General features: G+C 31.9%; 1 protein-coding gene across 1 annotated transcript in view; it reads right to left on the reverse strand.

The window, feature by feature from the left end:
* The window catches only part of LOC131849620 (putative transcription factor SOX-15), a 125,904-nt gene that overhangs the window by 30,055 nt on the left and 73,536 nt on the right, over positions 1-22,313 (reverse strand). The window lies entirely within an intron of this gene.

Raw genomic sequence — 22,313 nt, forward strand, 5'->3', positions numbered from 1 at the left:
CTCCCGAAAATTTGAATGGACCTTGCACTCATTACATTAATTATCTATTTTCAGTTTGGTTTATTTTAATTTTAAATAGGATAATTAAAATATTTAATTAAGAAACGGTAAGTACAATATTTTATATGTTTTTTAATCGGGTAAAAAATTAGGTAAGTAGTATATTAATACGTGAAGCAAAAACTTTGTACCCCTTTGTACCACCGAATTTCGACCACTGCGCGACCACTATTCGTCATAATTGAACGAACAGATTTAGACGTTTTTTTTTTGCAGTTGACAACTAAAATTTTGTTTATATTGTTGTTTGTACGGTTTTTATCGAATTACATATACTTGTTATAAAACTTGATACTTAGTGTTGGTATGTCATGTATTTTATTATATCATTAAATTAATACACTAAATAAAAACCTAAGATTTGATATAACGTAGTGAAACTATTCTTTTTAATATTTATTGGATATTGTAATAGACCTCTTAGATGTAAGGCGGAGGGTACACGCGTACGTTGAATATGGATTAAGCGGCGCACACACCTGACGCAACTTCCGTTGGTTCATGGGAGGCGTCAGCTGATTTATTCCTTTGAAACCACTTGGTATGTCCACATGGGCGAATATTTTTAACTGGTTGTTTCCCGTGATTTTTCTGTGTAGAATTAATTAACTGCATCCTATTCTCTATCTAATTTTATTTATATTTACCCGGCTTTGATTCTGTACATTATGAGTACACAGAGCCGGGGATTGTGAGTTCTGTATATATAAATTAATACTATATATCATTCTGGAGTAGTATACCTTTTGGTAATAGTGAAACAATCTTTCATATTGATACAGTTCCAATATGAAAGAGGGATGAAACGAGTTTTGCTAATAATAAATCCGCGCTATAACTCTAAATAAAAAGAAACATTGATAATTTCAATATTGGTCAAAAAACGTCATTTTAAAGCGTCACAGAATAATATGTTTGAAATAACAGTTGTAGCGGTATGCTGTTTGTTATGAAGTAGTATATTGCTACCCCGACTTACATCTAAAGGTCGACAGTTCAAATCTCGCTGACATTAAAAAACTTACTGTGTCATTTTTATTCATGACTATTTGGTGACGTAAAACGCCGCTATTAAACCAAAATTTATCCTTCCTAGAATATAGTACCTTGTTTATTCAATCTGATATAAAATTACTGAATTTAGAATATATATTTAAATGTTTTTTTAGACATTCAGATAATGCATATGTCGCGATTTCGGTAGTGTAAAGTTATTTATTTCTGTAATTATATTCAACATATATATTACAAAAATATAATTGCAACTTGGAATATATTAACTAAATAATTAGCATTTAATTAAATAATATAGGTACATATTTTATGTTAATATAAATACATTAGCAATGGATATCATGTTGGCATTATGATATCATTAACGAGTAATTTACAAGCCTTTTACAAGTAAAAAATGGATTAAAAGACAATTATATAGGGGAATGCATTGTAGTGAAAATGTCTTTAATTAAGTTGATTGCGGCAAAAAAAAAAATATTGGATTTTACAAGTTATAATCAGCAACGAATAAAGCATTATTAGATGAAAACATATAGTTAAATATAAGGCATTATATTGTACATACTTGTACATGTAAGAATAATATACGTACATAGTAGTTTCTAGAAAGTCTTTAGGTTATTTAACAAATTAAGGTATACATGGTTTCACCAAGAGCTTAGAATGCTTTTTATTCTAAATAATGATTTTGTAAAAATAGTGTGTTACAATATACGTTTATATTAGTGTATTTTTATACATTAGACAATGATCATTTGTTTTTTATTTTATTTTTTTAATTACAAGGAACAAGTCCTTGGTCCGAAGTTAGTTTTGCACTAATCAATAATCATTTATAACCGAATTTCACAAATTCCTGTTAACGTAATTACTTTGCACCGTTAATGTGATAAAATCATTATAAATGCCAGTCTAGAAGCGAAATTAAACTCTATTTTTATCTTCATAATGTACGAATAGGTTTGAAGATATCATACCGACGAAGTGCATTGTCTCGGCGTGGTGAAAACGTCAGTTTTTCCCACGAAAAAAGGAAAATACAGTAGTTGTGTCGAAACTTCTTGCGCCATTAACATATTATAGTGTGTCATATGAGGCTTGAGTGAACGGATGTCAAACACAATCACTATAAACTGTAGAAACTTTATATTATAGCTGTAAGAAGTCAGCTATTTATAGAACATAATTATTTTCACTTAATACCTACATAATACTAGAGGAAATTATATTTTGAATGTACCTAAATCGTGGGTTTGTTTTATACATTAATATATTAGCGACTCGCCCATGCTTTGCATAGAATAAAACTTTTGATTTGGCATATTTTACTCTAATAAAGGTCCGCATATTCGTTTTCTATTAATAAAGTTTTCAAACCCTATGAGGTTTTGAGGAGTAGGAACCTCAGAGTTTTAGAGATTGTCTCCCTATATGATGTGATATTTTTCCGGATTTTAATAAATATAATAAAGAGAAATAAGCCTAACTATACCAACATAGGCAAATAAAATGTAATCATGCCGCAGTTTAATACATTTATTTTAAATATTTCCACCAGACAGAAATATATTCATATTAACTTTAAGTTTTTGTTTGTAAAAATCATGTGATGATCAATCGACCTCTATAGCAAATGTCAGTTCGAGATTATGACATAAAACCCATCATGCTTCGATAACTATTACCAATAGTAAGCCCACAGAGGCAGGAGTCCAGTGATTAATTGACGGACAGACATATTCGTATTATGAACTCCGCCTACGCGCAACGTGTGTAATTCTGCAATAAGACAAATGACGGTTTCCCAACTAAAGGCTTAGGCTCGTTTCATACAACAATCGTTGTAAAATTTTTACAGATGTAGCAGTAATTATTTTACTTGGAGGTTTGAACATAATATTTGAATGTATTATTTTGATTTCAATTTAGTTTTGATGGTGTAACTTGTATGTTTATTGGATGATCAAAAGATCTGGTTTATATAAACGTATAAGTTTAAATAATAATTGAAGAAAATGATTACAGTACAGTAGAAATTGTCTATTTATAGTAATAGTACAAAGAGAGCTGATTTTGTTAGGAGGAAAGTACTCAAGAACTCGAAGCATCGATTTGAAAAATAAATTTACTGTTTAAGACGTACATTATTGATGAGAGACTTAGACTATATATTGTTTTAATGTAACGAACGATGTTGCAAGGCCGGGGTGTCCCATTAGTATAAATACATTTTATTTGTGATTTAATAAGTAGGTTAGAGTCCTTACACCAGAAATTATAATTCTAGATAATTAAAAATAAATAACACAGTAACATAAGTATAGTATAGAACACAGCTTAAAGTGCCTACCTAGGTTAACATATATGTCAGTATAAAAAACGCTAACTTAATAGATTCGTGCAATTTCAGTTATAATTTGTTCTTATGTATAGACGACAATTTTTAAGTATTCATACTACTAAAATCTCTTTAATTTAAACTAATTAAATTATTACATAATATTATTCTAATAATATATAATCTAAATTTAATGAATCTAAAAAACCGACACAAACATAATTATTACAATGTCAACAATACCTACTTCATGGACAAAGCTTACTTGTGGAATCGAAAGGTTTTTACATTCTTGCTTCTTGTAGTGGCCGTGTTACTGAATGCAAATCGAGCCTTATTTCCAATTTGCTTTTTGATACAATCTTCACGCAGGTTTAAAGGTAGATCGGTATTCAAATGCACATCTAATTGATGTTGAATTTTATTGGTGCTTTTTTCTCGAGAAATTAACGGTATTGCGAGAAGTTTACAGTTACCGATATACGGTTTTAAATTTCGATTATTTTCTAGATTATTTTGTACATTTAATAATGTATATGTCGGCCTATTGGATTACTATCATAGTTTAGATCAAGAAATGTCACTTCAAATTTAATCGATAACAAAAACTTTGTAAATCAATTTATGTCTTTGATCGACGCTCAGATAAAAGAATAACCTATGTCTAGCCACAAAAATATATTTAAAATTTATTTATGGATGTAACAGTCACACAATACATTTGATAATGTAATAATTCCATAGAATAACGCTATATCTAAAAAATATTTTTTAATTAGGTATGGTGCCTGCGAATTCCGGTGTATATATGTATTTGGATGTCTATTGATGATATAGTAATGATAGTTTTTCTTATATATTTTTCATGTACAGACAGCGATCAGTTCCATTTTTGTTATATCTACACTTTTATATGTTGCGTTACTATTTTCTGAATAAAATTTGATTTAATATTAATATGTCTTTGTTTATAGAAAAATAAAGTAATACCAAGCACATTTGAACTGTATTTTAATTTATTCAGAGTTTAAAATTGAATATTAACTTCGTTAAATATAAATTGTTTTAATTACACAGAGGAAGTAATTAAGTTGAAAAATGAGTAATTCATATCTCATATGATCAAAATGTTAAATAAAAACCGTATACTGTAGAAAATATAGATAATTATACAAGAAGTCTATTTTTAAATGAAACGGTACTGTATGTTTTCAGCATATTATTGTTTTTTTTTATTACATGTAATTTTCGATAAACTTATAGTTTAAAGTAAATTTCGTAGAAATAGAAATAAAGTTATATAACATTTTAATAATATCTTTGTACTTTATAGTAAAATCGGCTTATTAATGGAAATGATATCTAAATTTTGCAACTGTATATAGTCTCCCATAATATATATTATGAATGCGAAAGTGTGTCTGTCTATATTGATCAAGGATATCTAGCGTGAAGATAGTTTATCATGAGAACTGTTTAGCTATTTTTTGTCTTAAAAAGCTACAGATAGTTGGATGGATGTACATAGGATGTATTTCATTCAGGTAGCACCGCGGTATACCGCTAGTCAGAAATAAAATAACTGGCTTTACAAAGCGTTAGCATTGGGATTTAGCATAAAAACTACGCAGTCCTCGCTTGCATGATATCGTTCTAATTAATATGGCCCTGGCAGATAGGATTGGCAGCAAAAACATACTATAATTAGATGCAGAAAAAAAATGAGATTTTTTCCTTAAAACGTGACTTGATTTTTATGTCCTCATGCATGCAAAGGTCTGAAGTTTTCAAAACTATCTTTTATTCTTCACATTTAAATATATTTCCACAATAATTTAACATTGGGGGTTAAAGTATGAAATTGCCGATTTGTACTGAAAAACCATAAGAGAAAAAAGGAAAATTAAAAATAAACAGATATCAGCTGATCACGATTCTGTTTGGGTTATACATGTAACATGTAACGTTGAGGTTTCTCGCTCCGTATATTACATTAATAGTAAAAAATAGTTTAGATTAACTTAATTAACGTCCATATTGACTTAGCTATACGTACCTACTTTAGGTCTGCGAATAATTTTTTTGTTATATTAATATTACCTAACGATTAAAAATATACTTTTCATTATACTAATATGGTAAATTAGATGACTAGGTTAGACAATTACATTAAATCAATGTAATTGTCTAACCATTAGATCCTGATCCTTAGAGTTCGGTTTTACCGGATATAAAGTAGGAACCGTCGCTTATAAACTTGAACTGCATTATGTATATCACGTTATCATGGGATACTCATAACACCCTAATGAGTTGCTATTCCTGAGAACTAAATGTCATGTCCTGTAATTTCACTGCCTTCAGCCAAATCACATCTTACAAAAAAAGCTGTTTAACGCTTCACATAAGTGAGACAGATGACTTTGTGAAAAGTCAACTTCTGGTAACTAAATATAGGATAGATATTTTCTCGTCGTCGTAAAATTAATTTTCTTATATATTAATAATATTATAAACGCGAAAGTTTGTGAGTATAGATGGATTTCACGCAAAAACTACTGAAAGGATTTTGATGAAACTTTACAGTAATATAAGCTATATTATATTATACATCAGAATAATACATAGACTGTAATTTTAAAAGATATTATGGTGAAATATAATGATAAATGTTATGTACCTAAGTGTGATACAGACGAAGTTACGCGGGCCAGCTAGTAGAAGTCCAAATAATTACATTAGAATTAAACAGTATTTTGTACAGTGAAGTGTACTGTATTTCGAAATCGGATCATTAAACAATGACCCTTCAGATTCAACCGTGGCGGGAGGCCGGCGGATCTTGCCACAGTCTCATTACAGATTCTAGGTCGTACCATCGTTAATTAGTCGAGATAGGTACTGTATTAATTGAACGACAACTATCGCGCCATCTCTACTAGTTATCATGAAACAGGGATGCTGGGATTAAAGTTCTTTTATTTTGTTGGCTGTTTTCATTAATTCTATATCTATCATTAATTTTGATGACTACAGTGATCTAGTGGATTAGAAAGTTTCACTTTCCGATAATCCCGGGATTGATCACAGGATACAAAAAAATTATGATGACTGTGCCACTTTTTTTAAATTTTATGTACATTCACTTAAAAAAAGAATTCGAAATGAATTTCAAGTCTGAGAACCTATACCTAATACTTAAAATTTGTTGAATAAAATTTATAAAAGTGTTATTTTGGTATGAATAAAAGTATTGTTACAAGACATAGACAGACATAATCAATAAATAGTTTTTATAACCTCAAAACAAGGTAGAGACAATTGAAAAGTCAAGTTATTATGTTTATGTTTATCATGGGTCAGTTTGCCAGAAATACATCTATTGTTAATTGGGCTATGCAAGTAGAAAATAGGAAAATATACTTAATACTTACACATTATTTAGTATACATACCACCATTATAAAATTCATTGAAGCTTACCTGCAAACGAAAACATACATAAATTAGTTCCTATTTAGTAAAGTTTTTCTCACAAAAAACATCCGTCAATTGTGAATTAATATGAAGTGGAATAACAAAATACCTTTAAGGTATTTATATAAAGAAACCCAATCCGAAACATTTCAACTCTAGCCTATTTATACAAATGGATTTGTGTGGGTAATTTACAAATCCCCTATTACTGCCGCTTACACAATGGTACAGAATTAAGTTGTTATACCCTGAAGAATAACTTAATTCTGAGGAATAGCAATATGCGAGAAGTACTACGAGTGTCACTAAATGTTTCGCGACGTTTAAATGCTGTTCATGTAAAGACAGGTACCGCTTTCAAGCAGGTGGGCCATTAGTTTTTCTGTTAATGTGATTACATAAAAACTACAATGCATTAGTAAGAAGAAAATAGAGTTCTTTTACCAAGATGTGTATTTTCAAATTAAGAATTTTATTTTATATATGTTACAAAATGAGGGCGGTGCAACCGTGTAACTTTTTAATCTTAAAACCATCGAAGTCGAACAGCGACAGCCAATCAAAACCGTAGATCCCGATTTGCATTTGAAATTCGTAACGTTCTGTAACGCACCAACGCGCCCGAATTCGGATGTATCGAGTTGCGAAAATGGAACGGATATTGCTCGTTCCTCTCAGCGGCCATTCTGATCGAAATTTGAATTTTGCCGGTTAACTGACCCCATCCGGCACAGATACAACGCTTTGTTTCTCAGTTGGGCAAGTATACGAGCCAATTGGCCGTTTTGTAGCGTGATGGTGTTGAACCGTATATTGCTGCTATTGCATTCAATTTCATATGGGTTCATTGCGTATCTGGGTAATGTTAGCATCTTTTATTATAAGACTTAACTGTAAATTTCTTTGTTATAAGATCAATGATTATAATTTACATATTTAAATCTTAAATATCAACTTAGTCAAACTTATTGCTCTTTACTCTTTATTAAGTTCAAATTGCTTTAGTAAGTTAGTAACATACCGAAGTGGTACTTAACTAGGAAATTGGGAACTTAACTATATTTCTAAAGCAGTTCAAAACTACTTAAAAGTAATTTAATACGCTATGAAAGTTTTGAATTTTAAAAATACATTCGTATAAAAATACGGGTAGCAAGACCGTGTTGCGTTTAATAAATAATAATAATAATAATTCTAAATGAACGGTACATGGTGAAATAAACAAAATAGTATTTATAACTTCTTAATTATCTAGTGCATTCCTCTTTCAAATAATCGAGGGTTTAGCACACCGCGTTACTTCCTATGTTCGCGGGTTCGATTCCTCGCATGGCACAAACATTGGTATTCATGAGTATGATTGATTGTATCGGTCTGGGTGGTTTCTATGTATTATAAGTATTTATGTAATAAATATATATATATTTGTTTCAGTTATCTAGTAGATACACATAAAACAAGCTTTAGCTAGCTTAACTTGGGTATAGATGGCGACTTGTGAATTGTCTTGAGATTATTATTATAATATAATCTATATGTATATTTATAAAATTAATTTTGAAATTTAATAAATCGTAACTATGTTCTAAGAGGTCAGCCCGTCGCAGCGCACGGCTCTCAGGGGGCATCGAAGGCCGGTAACGGGTGGGCGCTTGCACTAATTACGCGCACCGACCCGTGACGACAGTTAGACGGGAGCGGTAATCGGTTCATCCACATGCGATTAGGTGTAAAAACCAAGCCGAGATTGCGGACGAATTATACGCGGAGAAAATAACTATAACAACTTAAGAAATGCAATTAACGTTAATGAATATTAAGTTAGGTATTAGAATTGCCAACATTCAATCCCCAAATCTGTTTCCACCAAACAGACTAATTCGTTTGACGCCTCCATTTTGTTTTAATCAGGATACTTTAATAGATGATTATAGAATAATATACGAGTAACAATCTAGGTAAGGCAAGGTGAAATGGAAATAAAAATATACACTAGTAACTACTAATCGATATTTATAAAACACCAAAGTTTTTTTACATCTCCGAGATGTTCCGAGTGACGATTGGGGAACAAATTACATCAACTCGCTTACGACGGATAAACCGTGGTTCAAATCGCAAATAGCCTTAAGCTGATAGCGACCTAAGTAAAGTTAAACCAGGGGTTTGGAATGCCATAAGCATGCCCCTGCATGTACACGTATTAGAATAGCATAAAAAAGTTAAAAAATGAGTAAACTCGAAATATTAAACCTTAATCCAAGCAGCCTTGCCAGTACGGTAATTAATAATAGTCAATCCGCCATTGTGAAAAGAGACCCGAAGAGCAATTGGGGTGTTAATAAATGATAAAACTTAAAATGGTAGTTTTAACAATATAGAAGTATTTGGCTGTTCATTAGTAGATTAGAAAATTATGAATACACCGATCTTTTATGTACTTGTGCACAATGTAGCGCAATTGAAGTGATAGCGCACCAACATATATTTTATGTAATTCGAATGGTATATAATTTGACGACTTATACGTTTATACATGAACAGCACCACGGATATTATGTTGTCATGTGCCGTCCGTGATACCACAAACGTCGCTGTTTTGGAGGACTAGGATCCTGCCTTTTATCCTGTTACATCACTGCTTTATCTCTTCAACCTAAACACAGCATATAAGTAAGTAAGTAAGCTATTCGGCGGGTGAGGTGAGACTGAGGTGACGCAGATGACTATACAAAGTCTCAGGATAAAATGATCGAATAATGTCAACCGTTCATGGGCCACCTATCTCTCTTGTTGGGTTGGCGAATATTATACAGTTGGACTATTAAAATAAAAATTATTTTAACGAACTCCATAAATAACAGTTAACAACGCAAGTTAGTCTCCGAATAAACAAAGCATTAATGTCATTACAGTGGTCATGTTTAATGCAGTACAGAGTTGTGGGGAATTAAATGTGCATCAGGGTCGTGGAGCGTGACGTCGACGTGCATCTCGACCCTGCTCCTAGAGTGACATGGCGATTCCTTATGAATAATATTATTTGTAGCCACTGATTAGATTATTACCTTTTGACAAACAAAAATTCAATAGTGGTCATGATATTTACTTAATTAAATTTAAAAAATAATCTCTATTCTGTAATCACGTACAAGCTCATTTGAAATGAATAACGATATTGTAATAAAATTAAAAAAATAGTCTGTATTACTGTAATTATAAGCTAAAGAGAAATAATAAGAGTTTAATGTCAGTTCTTTGCTAGAAAGCACTCCAAACTGACGACAGATTCGACATATCATAAGAATCTGTAAAAACCTACACGAATAAAGATATTTTTTGGTTTAATTTGTTTTTACAATATCCATTATCCCTTGTTTAAACAAATAACGTCATAGATACAACATCGTCCCCCAAATAATCACAATAGTGAAGAAGTATTCATATATACGAATAGTTTTCTTACATTTTTTTTTATACCACTTAGGTGGCAAACAAGCATACGGCCCATCTGATGGTAAATGGTTACCGTAGCCTATGAACGCCTGAAACACCAGGGGTGTCATATACGCGTTATATGATAGACTGACACACAGTTTCACAATGAAACATAAGATATACTTTTTTGTAATAGATAAATAGAGGGAGACGATATATATGTACATCATAACAGTAGTAATTCGCTGGATAATGAATTTCGCAGTATGAATACGCTGAAGTGAGTTGACTACGCCGACTTATCCCATATAGAATTACTACAGTGATGAGCGTTTATTCATGTTATTTTTATTATATTTCCAATACGTACGTTACAATGATTTCATTGCGGTAAGGTCGTACGATACGCGCCGTTTCGGCCGCACCCGCCTATGTCCTCCCGTTACTACAGGATGTGAATATATATAAGTATATTTATTCAAAATAAACAAATAATTTATTAGTGTACGGCATTTTAGTCACTTATGACTGTCAAGCTGTTTATATTTTACAATTCAATTGAGAAGAATGGCAATGCATGAGAAACATCTACTGTCTCCATGTGACGTCTTTGGTGCTTTTATTTACTGATCAAAACTACTACAAAGACGGCTGCGTGGGTACCTCGGTCTTACCTATTTCAGCTTAAACTTCAGCGTTGAAATTACAAGTCACGGAGGCAAGATATCGTAGTCTTCCAGAATGGCAACGCTTGAGTACCACGTACAACGGGCGTAACGTGTTATGTCCTCGCTGCTGCTCATGTCTATGTGAGACTATTTCCGCTTACCATGGGGTGAGACGTCAGCTTTTTGCCATTTCATAATATATTTTAACGAGTATTATGTCGTCGTTTTGGAAATATGAAGTGATAACATGACACCATGTGATTATACGAACTTAACGCCCATGCCTCAGATTTATTCGGTTTATTATCAGTATTTCTGTCAGCGAAGATAAATCTTCGGAAATATAAATTAACGCATGAAGAACAAGAAGTTCTTAAGGCTAATAAAAGACTACTGTATATATATTATTTTTATTTATAAATTTGTAGAACAACCTGTATATAAGTCATATGTCACTTGTGAAATCATCCGTGAACAGCGGACACACTAATTTTGTTATTTAAATTGTATTTACGATATACCTGACTAATTAAAGTAAACATATTTTTTTTAATGTAAAAGTCTCTTTTGGATTATAGCGAGGAAATGTGTCATATTTTGTTTTTAATATTTTTATGTATTTGGACGACATAATATTTTATGGTTCACATGATTGCAAAATATCATGTGACAACTGTAGTACCACTCATGCGTTGTCATTCTAAAAGACTAAGATGTCATGCGTCTTGCCCTGTAATTTCACTTCGCTATATTATTATTATTTTTAATAAGATCTTTACTAAAACTGTACAGACCTATGCAGACCTCTAGGCTAGGAGCGGTGTAGTCTTGTTTATAAATACTAAAATTAGCATATTTGCTTGTTATTATGCTTCTAGGCCCACTTTGGTAGTATTTGTAATGGAATAGAATATATAGGCTACTTATTAAAAAAAAAAACTAATAACTCGCTCAAAGTTGCGAGCAAATGCTAGTAGGTGTATACTATTTTACAAGTAGGAATAAAACTAATCGTACATTCGAATCATATGATAAATCTTAGAAAAAAAAAATTGGATACCTAGACAATTTGTCTTCCAACTTGTCATATGAATTCTAAACCAGTAGCTCAACAAAAAATATTCGACATTTCGCTACTGTGATTCGATCCGTACGTCACTGAGTTAATCTTCAATTCTATTATCTTGATAAATACAGCTCTCTAGTAGGTAGGTATGTACCGTCGATGGTGAATGAACGGTTCTGACTTTTACAAACAAGTTTTTTTGATCGTATGCAATCCGTTCTGAATTGACACAATGCTATTTATCATTTAGTATCGGTATACAATATCCAGTGTTGCTAACAATGTTTGGGCGAGTCCACTGGCCTGAGCAGTAGAAATAATTGAAAATTACCAACTTTTTTGACGTATGATAATGAAACCACTAGAAAATATATTAAATCATAATGTATAATAAAAAAGAAATAGTCATGCTTATTAAAAAATATAACAAATACTGTAATTTTGAAAAATTATGTCCAAAGTAATTCTTCATAAAATAAATAATAAATATTTTAGCTTAATTGAATAGGAAGTACAATAACCATTCTAAAATCTAATTTTTATTTGAAAAGTTGAGTGAAAATAATTATATTTTTTATGATTCGCAGATAATGGATAATGCATAAAAAACACGTTAAACGATATTTGTCCACTAAAAATTCGCTAACCACTAGAAACAAACTTTGCCTACCAAAGTGAGGTCAAATCCACAAGATTTACAGGTAAAACCACTGAGGTGGCAACACTGACAGTATCCAGTTGTGATCGACTAGTACTGTAATATTATTGATGTACAAAGCCGAATATACTCTCTAGAAACAAATTTTTAAGCTAATTTGAATCTTAAGGCGATGGATTAAGAAGTGCCCGTGATACTGTGGTGTGATGTATTAAATTTGCACAAAATAAATACCGGTTGGCTTCATTCACACTAAACGCGTTGCTCTGACGTATGGTTTCCAATTAAAACTGAAATGAAATAATGATGTTTACCACTTACATTACGGAGTTTTAGATATTAATCAATTTTAATTATTTAACTATAGCTTTTTTAAGTAAATGATGTGCTGCCTATACTTTTGTCAAAGTAATTTAATACTGAGTGATAACCGCGTGTCGTCTGCTTTTTTTGAGGTTTAAGGAACCCATATCCGTCGCGCGTGAAAATATTTATTTATTCTTTTGTAAACGTTTCAATCAATGTAAATAGCTCCTTAAGCTAAACTACATCTAACTCAATATAGTTCTTATATTAGCGGAAATAGTATTAGACAAACTAACATTAGATACTAATTTTAGTAAGTTTAGATTTACATTTATCAAGTACCTACCACACTAAGTAAAAGATTGACATATGCAAATTGATATAGGGACTTGGCGTAAACATAAGGTAAAGGTAAATAAAGGTTAAGGTTTCTTCGGGGTCGTTAATATACACGTGTCAACCCGATAGAAGTATCTATAGACCGAACCGAGGTAGGTACCTCAATCTCACCTATTTTAACCGGCAAACAATTTTGTAAGCTGGGTTTTGTTTGAATTAGCATGGCAACGCATAAGTGGTACGGCGGGTGACATATGATGAACTCGTTGTTTTTTAACTGTTTAATGCTCACAGCTGCCTTTTACAGCTTCGATTAATAGGGGGCGAGTGCAGGCAGCACTCCACTCCTGCGGAAGAACTTATGGAACGATTGAACACCTACTTAGGGACAGAGCAAACGAAGTTTTGTCTGAGGGCACCGTTAGGGGTTCGAACTTCGCACAGGACGTCGTAATTTCGATTCTTGTTTGAATTGGATGGGGAATCGAAAGGAGGTAGTGCCGAAGTGATGTCCAAATAAAAAATAATTTAGAAAGTCCACTTAGCTTGGTGTAAATGATATATAAATAGATTTTAAAAGAGTAATAATTTGACAATGATTGCATGATCTATGAGGTTATTAATAAATTCATAACACAATAACTGTCGTACCAATTTCCTCAGTGATTATATGAAAGAAATACCGAATCATGACGACTGTGGGCGGCGAGAGCAGCGTGTCTATAGTGTAAAAGAATACCACAGTACATCGGGTACATTCGCGAAGTACATTGTTTTACAATTCTATTAATAAATAGTGGTGCCCGCGATGTTGTATGACATCAAACAACAATAATAAATCAAATATCCAGACGACGCCATCAATTATTTGATTCATGAATTAATAAAAAAAAATAGGTAGCATATTGAAAATTTTGACAAAGGAATTATAGTTCTTCGGGGAGTATTTTTACGAGCTTAAATTAATGGTTTAGAAAAGAGACATATTATATAGGTGAAGCGACGCATACGTATGGTTGCGGGTAATAACTGGAAGAGAAGGGCTGTAGATCGTGCCCAGTGGCGTACCTTGGGAGAGACCTACAGTGCACTGCAGTGGGCTGATGATGATGTTATATAGACATATCATAGTTCCTAAAAACTGTCTGTACTTGGGGGAAGGTAATTGTTAGTAATAAGGCTCTTGCCTATCATGATGAACTCCACGTGAAAACCTATCCTAATCATGGCGAATTTGTCACAATGGGCTTATCTGATTATCCTTCCCTGGTGACCCGCCAGCGTATAACGTTAACCCAGACAGACAAAACATTCCATATTCATACATAAAAAAATCTATACTACATATTTTTTTGGTTTTGAGAAAGATTTTGATAGGCATATGTGTATTTAAAAATAGTAAATTTTTATTTTTAATAAATGTTACTAACAAAAACAACGGGTCATTGCTTCATTCAATCTTTATATATATTTTATACCGTCACTAGTCCAAAAGGGTGTGGGGTTCAGATGCTACAGATTAAATAAAACAACCTGAATGCTAGACAATAACTCGTCAATAAAAGTAATCAAAACTACCATAAATTATCGTACATTACATTTATTTGAAGAAATAAATAAAAATAAATTCATAAGATACTTTGATTTTATTGTATAATAACACTTTACGTCTCAGTAGTACAGGAGGTGCAGAACAAAAAATAATTTAACATATTCAATTTGGGTTCCGATAGAACGGCGTCCGCCCAAGCCGTCCCGTCATACAGAGAATTCGTTTCGCTGTGACAAAACCATAAATATTTTTGTGTTAGCATTTAATCGTACATCTGTGAATAACGGAATACAATTTGGTAATCAATTTATATGTTAACTAGCTTTTATTTGTATTTCTTTTATACTTTTTTTCTCACCTATTTCTGCAATTAAACAGCTTTGTTAGTTGTGTTTTTTGTACATATAACAGTAACGGCAAACCGCACCCTAAATACATAAACAGAGATGACGTCATCATGTAATGCCCGTGGTAAATACCCCTCATGCGTTGCCATTCTAGAAGATTAAGATGATAAGTCTCCGTTCTTTGTAGTTTCATTGCCATATCTCACCTTCCAACTGAAGGACATCTCACAAACCAAGCTGCTTGGAAGTGTGACAGAAGTACATACAAAGACGATATTGTTCTAAGTCTACCTTTGTTATAGTGCAAAATATAGGATATGGAGGCATGACATCTTAGTTCTCTGGAATAGCAACGCATGAAAGGTCCTACAGACTATCAAATGATGATGTCAATCATATCTGTGGCGCTATTCTTGTGCGCTAAGCTATTTTAAAGAAATAAGCATTAAATTATTAACAAAAATCTTATTTGTAACCTAGCAGTCAGTCGCAAATAAATACGCACACATGAATATACTTACATCTACATATGCATGTATTAAATACATAGTAAATCATATAAAGGTTTTATGTGACTTCACTCGAGTTTATTGCGGCAATACGGTGCAGGTACAGGTAGCAAAAACATCGCCACCAGCAGTAGTTCTTTATGTATTTTTTGTGATAAATTTGTTACAAAGTCACGTGGCGTTACATTTCATGTATATATGAGTAAACAGAGTGTTAGGGACAGTATTAACATTTTAAAAATATTATATTGTATTCAGAAATTTGAAAATAAAAAAAAATATTCGATATCCAATATGAAAATATTGTATTTAATTTACCATAAGTTGTACCTACTCATATTTGCTGTCAATATATTTCCAAATGTCATGATTTTTTAAAATAAATAATACACATGGCCTTTGCCTTTACATTAAGCTTTAGAACGAGATAACATAATAATAACCTTAATTTACAGCTAAAGATCAATTTAAATTTAAGTAACATTTCTGGAGGGTAAAATTAACATATCGCATGCTCAGGAATTCAATGCATAAAGTCAAAAATTAGTATTAGTATAGAAATTGTAGGAATTCAACACTGAAGTTAAAACATTAAAAGACATTTTACCAAAATATGGAATTTTAAGTTAAAGCAGTTTATTATGAAGCTTGCGATACCTACAGTCATACCGTAAATCACATATTGATCAACTTTTCTTTCTATCGCTACCAACGGTGCGCTCGCCTTGCGGTTACGCGCGCTTTAACGATTTTTCCAATATTGCAGCCTTCTAGCAGCCTTTTAAGAAGTACACACGGTAACAATATTTTTGTTTTATTTTCATTTTACTGTTGCTTTAATAAATTAAAACAAAATGACTAATACTATGAATAATAAGAATTTTTTAATTCATACATTTAATTCAGACGTCTGAACCTTAAGTATTAGGTAATGAATCTTTGAATCACTTAAAAAATATTACGTCTTGTAATTAAAAAAAAATCTTAAATTTTCTTGACTGAATGAAATACAAATTAAATTAATAAAGATTTTTAATCTATTACTAACAATAAAATGTTACGACATTTTTTCGCGATTGTACGTATTACGTCGATGTATTATATACATATATATATATACACTGAATGAAATACAAGAGACCAGCAATGAAATCGGAGTGTGCATTGAAATTGTTCGATTTGCAACACGTTCCTACGAAGCATTAGAATGTTTACTGCATTCGGTTAGAAGTGGTAATAATCATTTATGCGAAAATGAACCTGTAGAATTAATAAATAAAATTCAAATTTCTGTGTATATATACTGAACATTATGTATATATATATAATGACTTTATTTTCTGATCTAATTTTATATCCGACACACTAATGTATAGGTAGACTAGAAGAAATTATATTAAAATATATTAAAATATGTCCGCCCTTGTACTATTTATCAATTTTTATTCAGGTACATTAAAGTATTATAAGTAATTATATGTTATTACATATAAGAAACAAACATCTAGGAAAGGTAAATATCCATGATATTTCTTCAAAGAGGTTAGCAACAATGACATTAGTGAAAAAAGTATGTATAATATGTAGCTATTTATTATTTACAAAGGTCGAAGTTAATATCATAATTATTCAGTTAGATTAATCATACTCAGTTATTCACGTCAATATACGTAGTAAGTCTGTACTATTTCTACCGTTTAATTCTACCGTTTACTTTAGTTAATAAAATAAAAATAGAAAATATACTTTTTTTAAACAGACTTTTAATATATATATATCTTACTAATATTATTAATGCGAAAGTTTATGAGTATAGATGGATGTTATTATTCTTTCACGCAATAATTACTGAACAGATTTTGTTGCAACTTTACAGTAAGAAGCTTATACATCAGAATAACACATAGGCTATGCCGATTTTGACGGGACTTTCACTCGCATATAGCCAATGTTATAAGGTGTAACTTAGATACTTTTATTTTAGAAAAAATATTTATTATAACACACAAAACGATTTAATTCCACGAGGACGAAGTCGCGGGTAATAGCTAGGCCATAATTTAAAAAGATATTATAAAAATTCGACGATATATATGCAGATGAAGTTGCGCGAGTTAGCTAGTATTTTATAGGGATGATTACCGTTTAGTATTTGAAAATATTATGATATTCAATAAGAATATCATACTAAGACCTAAGATGTAGTTTATGTAGGTTTGTAAATGTAGTTTAGAAGTGTAGTAGGTTCAGAATTTATCACCAACTTACGAATGAACAAATAAATTTTAACCTAACCTTAAACCCGTTTATAATATTAGTATATACTTCTTTTGGCTTGTCATTAACATTTAAACCAATTAAAAAACTAAGTAGGTATATAAAAAGGTTAATTCATAAAATCGATACGTCATTCTCACAAAAGATATTAATACGGACCCTATAATGTGCGTCAAGGGGGTCGACAGAAATGAAAAGTCATCATCAGGTGGGCAAAAGCTTTCAAAGATTATAAGCTCGGGTTTTTTTTTTCGAATGTCTAAAACTTGTTTATGGATGATTGTGTGTTTATATTTCTTTATAGTTATCGTCTAGTGTTTTGGAATAATATATTAATACAATATGAAAATAAATAGACAGCAGAGTTGACTCAGTGGTTTACGACTCCGACTTCCACCAAAGAGGTTGTGAGTTCAAATCTGACAAACGCCAAAAGACATCTTGTCCAATTTATGTACATACTTAATAAATCCGAATTGGTTGCAAATATATTATTGTAATAAACAGAGTATTTCGTACGGAAGGTTTATTTATATAATACCTCAATGCATACATCTCTGTCCCACTCTAACGGCGATCGAAATGACAAAGTCCTCAGTCAGACAGATACCGCTTACTATAAGATGGTCCGTCAGCTTGTTTGCTATTCAAATTACAAAAAGAAAAATGGCCACAACTATTAAAATAGGTTAAAAAAAGAACTGAACCTATTGCGGGAAGCGAGGGCGGGTCGTTAGTATTAATATGTAGTGAGAAATGACTCAGACAAATTGGAGGTCCTCAATTCATTGTATCATATTGTCACGTAGTATGACGTTGACAATACCTAACGAACGAATGCGGTTTTCATAGTCTCAACCGCGATAGTATTTCCTCAAGGGATACATCAACACCATTGGTTTCATGGCCTTGACTCATTGTGATGTAAAACTTCAGGAGATACTGATGTGACGTCAATGTTACGCAGTCACAGTTTAGCCACAAACGACAACATACTCATCCATGATAACAGTGATCCAATTGTTGCTATGTAAAACAATAATGTTACGTTATTTCCTATAAAAGTTAACATTTGTTGGATCATATTGCCGACGTATACGTCGGTATGGTATACCATAGAATTGATAAGGGGATTTTATTGATTTAATTATTTTGTTTCATTAATTAAATATTAAGAGCCTTTTCTGGTGGTCACATCACCTACAATTAAACATTATCTGTATAATTATAATTATTTCTTACTTGAAAAGAGTGCAAACCACTGATTTCATGTCAGATTTTCACTGCTCAAACTATATTCTGAACTGATAGTACATGATCGATCCCTTGTCCTATTTAAAGGGGGGTTGGATATTACGACGGCCAGAGCCGCCATTAGAACCCCTGCAGGTGTCCTCAGACTAAGGTCATATCCGTCAGGAGTTTAACTTCACGCGCTCCATAAGTCCTTCAGCGATTGCCTTGTTCACTTGCCCCATTTTTCTATGAAACTCTAAAGGCCAGCTACGGCCAACAGAATTAGAATAGTATGAGTAAAAAAGGTTGTTAATATTATTAATATTATAAACGCGAAGGTTGGTGAGTATGGATGGTTTAATACTCTTTCACGCAAAAACTGCTTAACGAATTTTGATGTAATGTAACAGTTACATAGCTTATACATCAGCATAACACATAGGCTATAAATTACATATGGGCAAACCGCGGGCGCATCTAGTATATCATATAGGCGTGTATTACACCTACATGAATCATAATATGTTGATTGTATCCTTTTTACGATTAATTCAAATATTAAATAAATGGTCTCTACCAGTACCTACTACTGTTACAATTTGTAGGTATAATTTCCAATCCTGTCACGTGTGACATTAATAGCATTGTAACAATCAAATGGTATTGAGTCGTTATTAGCAGAATTTGACTGTAACTCTAATTTGTTTATCATAGTTTGATTTATAAAATATGTTACACGCGAAAATGATTTATAAAATGATTGCATTGTAATCGCATTTTTATGTAATTACCACTTGTTATAAGCTTTTTTGGCATTCCAAAAAGCTTATAGTAAATAGTAGATGTTGTCTATATATATGAACCGCACTACAGACATCACGTTCTCATGTGATGCCTTTGATACCACTTATGTGTTGTCATTCCAGAGGACTAAAATGTCATGCCTTATCCTTTAATTTTATTGCCAAATCGCATCCTACAACCTAAAGCATGCTTACAAAAGCAAGCTGCTCGGAAGGTAAAATAGGTGATTGAAATACACACTAATTTAATGACTTTTTACAAATTTCTTCAATATAACAATCAGTATTCATTAGCACATGTTGAAACGATTGAATGGATTAGAGTGAAATTGCACAGACTCATGTACCTACTAATATTATAAACCTAATACTTTTTCCTTGTTTCAATATAAGTACATAGAATCAAAAATCTATAGAGACACTGTTTAGTGCTGAAAATTTATTATAATTTTGGATAGCTATTGATCGACAAAGGCTACATCATAATAATAAAACGGACATAATAAATGTTGAAAATTTCTCTTATGTGATGTTGACGAAATAGCGGTGGTCAGCTGTATACCATGAAGGTCGTGAGTTCGTATATGGCAGATAACAAAAAAATATGAATGTCTCAGTATGACATAACGTCCCATAAATATCTATTAAAATATTCCTGCCTGACCAACATCAATTAATACAATTGTCCCATTGTGACGGACTATTGTAAACCACAAACTACTGATAAAATGGTTGCCAAGCAAGAGCATCACATTAATAGGTATTTGTATGTGAAATAATTATAACAAAGCCTCGATTTATTGTAAATTTTCTTGGGATTACACGAGTTGTGTGGCATTAGAATTTGTGGTAATATTGAGATACGTCGTGGTTTTTCTTCTAACCTCTATATCTAAACCAAACACGTAATAGAATAGTAGTAACGTTAAGAAGCCTACATAATGATAAAAATTACGCAATTCATACTTTATGACTAATTTGATAGTTAATTGAAGCTGACTGTAACTTAAAATTAACAGCTATTCATTAAATGCATATAAATGTATATAACGGTACTTACATAAAAAAAAACATTTAATCTGTCTATCTATTTGTTATTGCTATTCTCAGAAATGGGTGGACCGATTTTGATGAGACTTTCACAGGCTGACATCTAATATTACAAGAAGAATCAAGTAAGCCACTTTTATGTTAAAATTTTATATATTTTAATAAAAGAAGGTACATGTATACTCGAGGACGAAGTCGTGAGTACTCAATAAGGCATCAAACATTAGGTGCATAATATTCTCAGAATCATCTGTCATATTTTTATCCAAACAGACTTCTTACATAGTCCAATTATTTAGACCGCCAAGAGGCTTAATTTGTAAGATTTGTTTCGTTTTTAGGGTGAGACATGACAGTGAAATTATGGAAACGAACTCTGGAATGCCAATGCTTGAGGAGTACTAAAGCTTTACACTATGTAATTGTGTGAGATCTGTAATGCCGTTCATGTATTGGCTTTGTTACACTGTACCATCATCATCATCATCAGCAGTGAGTCGTATTCCAGTCACCTAATTTTTTTTTTAAATTAGCAATTATATAATACTGATTATTATTACTCTCTAAACAAAGCTTTCCTTATAATCTTTAATGTACATATGTTTAGATTACGTAGTAATTAAAACGGACTAAATGAAATATTCTTCGTGCGATCACACTAGAAAGATCTAACAACTTTAGACAGAGACAAATAGATAGACGAGGGTTCCTAAATAGCACTACATCTGGTAGATCATATCTAACCTACATCGTCCATTTACAAACATAAATACCAAATGAAATTCCATACAGCCCTATTACAAATGATCGAACGCAACAGTTAATAAGGCAGCGCGTTTATCTTATAAAAGCGACTTGTGAGATTCGTCAGGTGATGGATAAGTGCGCGGGAGGCCCAACGATACCGTCGACAAATAACTTGTAGTGATGTATCGATGATTCGATAAATATATCGATATCCAAGAACAATCAGTTGCGAATTGGCGCGTGTCGGCGCTGTTGTCAGATGTATTACATAGTTTATGATTCGTTTTCACTATTTCACAGTGTTTGCATTCTAAGTCGTGTAATGAAGTATGACGATATGGATAGGCAGTACATGAACTAATAAAGTAAGGAAATGATATGTTACGTGTCGGTGAAGAGAATATTTTTATGTTGAACTCATTAAAA

The sequence above is a fragment of the Achroia grisella genome, unplaced genomic scaffold (genome assembly GCF_030625045.1).
Source record: "Achroia grisella isolate CSIRO2021 unplaced genomic scaffold, CSIRO_AGI_Agris_v1 utg660, whole genome shotgun sequence".
Lineage (NCBI taxonomy): Eukaryota > Metazoa > Arthropoda > Insecta > Lepidoptera > Pyralidae > Achroia > Achroia grisella.